This window comes from Triticum aestivum, unplaced genomic scaffold (assembly GCF_018294505.1).
Source record: "Triticum aestivum cultivar Chinese Spring unplaced genomic scaffold, IWGSC CS RefSeq v2.1 scaffold148252, whole genome shotgun sequence".
Classification (NCBI taxonomy): domain Eukaryota; kingdom Viridiplantae; phylum Streptophyta; class Magnoliopsida; order Poales; family Poaceae; genus Triticum; species Triticum aestivum.
Genome location: NW_025247026.1, coordinates 1 through 2,454, shown reverse-complemented (window position 1 = coordinate 2,454; position 2,454 = coordinate 1). Strand labels below are relative to the sequence as shown.

The 2,454-nt window shown below is 45.8% G+C and overlaps 1 pseudogene; it reads left to right on the top strand.

Moving 5' to 3' along the window:
- The first annotated feature begins 2,335 nt into the window (after window positions 1-2,335).
- LOC123177164 (uncharacterized) lies at window positions 2,336-2,454 on the top strand (annotated as a pseudogene).

Sequence of the window (2,454 nt, the reverse complement as noted above, 5' to 3'; positions counted from 1 at the left end):
AGGTGATGCTCAACCAAATCCTATGTCTTCGAGGGAAGACAATGAGAGCAAATCTTATCCAGAGCTGGATGAGTCAGCTTTACTTGTAGCCCAAGTCAAGCTGCCGCGTGTGTTTGAAATCTGACCATTGGACACATGTCAGTTCCTTAGTGACCAAGGGTCATTTTGGACAAATCAGGTCGGGTTGCCTCCTGGCTATAAATAGTCCACCCCCTACACCATACATTGGTGGCTGCTCAGAGTTAGTGCACGGCTTTTGTCGTTTGAGAGCAACCCACCTTCGAAGCCTTTGAGAGAGTAATCCTTGCGAGGACAAAGCCCAAAACACCCAGAGCCAAAGAGTGTTAGGCATCACTGAAGTCTTTCTGTCCCCGTGATCTGAAGACTTATTACACTTGAGGACTGTGAATCCTCCAGCCGGTTAGGCGTCGCGTTCTGAGCATCCAAGAGTCATTGTGGATTGCCGGTGAACGGAGTCTGTGAAGGTTTGGAAGTCCAACAAATCCCTGTCCTCTTCGAGCAACTGGTTCCATCTTCCACTTCTCTTTATTTACAGTTTTTCTTTGTGATGTCATTGCCCATTTGTCTGATCTGATTGACTTCACTGAGTGAAGACTGTTTACTGTTGGCTTCATACTATCTTCCATCCTAATCCCTACTACCTAGCTGCTGATAGTCTCCGTGCTTTCACTACATTGCTTACTTGGCTATGGCTTGTCGTCTAGTGTAGTCTACCTTCCGCTGCATATCAATAGGTTCATTTCTGTTGTTTGTCTTCAAAGCATTCGTGTTTTCAAGACTTCCAGAAAAATCACCTATTCACCCCCCCCCCTCTAGTCGAATACTAGCACTTTCAAGTAGCTGATCCAAGTGCCACGGTGAATCGACGACAATCGAAGCCAAACTCAAGGAAGTGGTTCATGAAGATCAAGAGTTCGTTGGTTGTATGCTCCAGCTAATGGCTGCTCCGTCGATGCGGATTTGGAAGCTCTGTCTCGGCGTGGTGGGGTGCTTCCTGCTTAAGGTTGCTTTGGGACGGCAGTGCAGTAGTGATTGGGCGTCGCCTCTAGCCATGTGAAAGTTAGGTTCGATTCTTAGCAATCTTTGGTGGCCATGTATGACTTTGTTGGTACAAGATGTGATTCTTTCTCTTGCGAGAGAGAGACTCCAAAGTCAGAGCCACTTGATCCTCTACGTGTCTCGCCAATTGTTTGGCATATAGGATGAGATCGATCCAGTGGGTAGATCACGATGAGGGCCCGTGGTTGGTCATCTGTGGTAAAATCAAGGTTGCTTACTCGAGGTGATTTAATGACTCGATGGAGTTTCTCTCTTCGATGGTGTTTGCCTCATTATGGGTAGCCAGATCGGCTAGGTGCCTTGCCTCGTGGGCGCGACGTGCCGGTTTTTACCTGGTTTTTTCAATAATTAAATGGGCAATTATCTTTTTCTTAAGCGATGGATAGACTCACCAGTCCCAAATGGAAAGAGCGAGGAGTATCGTGTTTGCAATATCATTGTACTTGTAGCGCCTCTTGCAGTCTTGCTAGAGCCATCCCTGGCCTTGTTTGATCACAAAAGCTCTCATGCACAGACAAAAGGTTATCATTTATATGATCTTGTTCTTGGCCGGTGCCACCATCGTGAACGCCATGCTAGTACCTCATTTACCCTCGCGCGGATCAAGCATCGTGTCATCACGACTGACAATTTCTTTATCCCTTGTAGTCACTTCGTCACTTGTACTACAACTAAACTCCATAGAAACTGGTTAGAATTCCCCGCAAAAAAAAAAGAAACTGATTAGAATTCATTTCAAAAACATTCTAAAAAGGGATTCATTCCAGAAAAGTAGAAATTGACTAGAGTTGGTCTTCTGCTGACAGTACATAGTGTTGCGTGCACATGCACAGGACCAATGTAACAATGTTGGCATTTCTTTCTAGACTAAGACCAATGTAACAATGTCTTTGAAAAATTTAGAAGCTTCAAATAATCTAGTAGAACGGAGGAACAAGTAATGACTAAGAACAAAATAATACGAGCAGTGACAAACAAGGCAGCATTTAACAGATGTTGAACAAAAGGGGAAATAAAGCCGATGCAACAGGTGTAAAACAAAAGAAAAATGAAAGCAACGAGAGACATGATTTCTTAGATGGGCCGGGCTCTGTTTATTCCCCAGACCAACTTCATGGGCCAAGAGCCACGAGTCCTTCTCGTCCCCCACCTGGGAGGCGCTGCGCTGCAGCGTTGCACGGCACACATTAGTCCCACCTCGGAAGTTTACAGCGAGCGGAACCGGTTTATAAGGCGCGGTGCTGCAGTTCACAGCACGACCTTACTTGAACAGGATCTGTTCTATAGGCTCGTACCGCTGCATCCTTTACCAATAAGGAGGCAAGCACTTCAGTCTGGTTGATGTATTCTGACCACTGGTCCAGAGCGTGATTA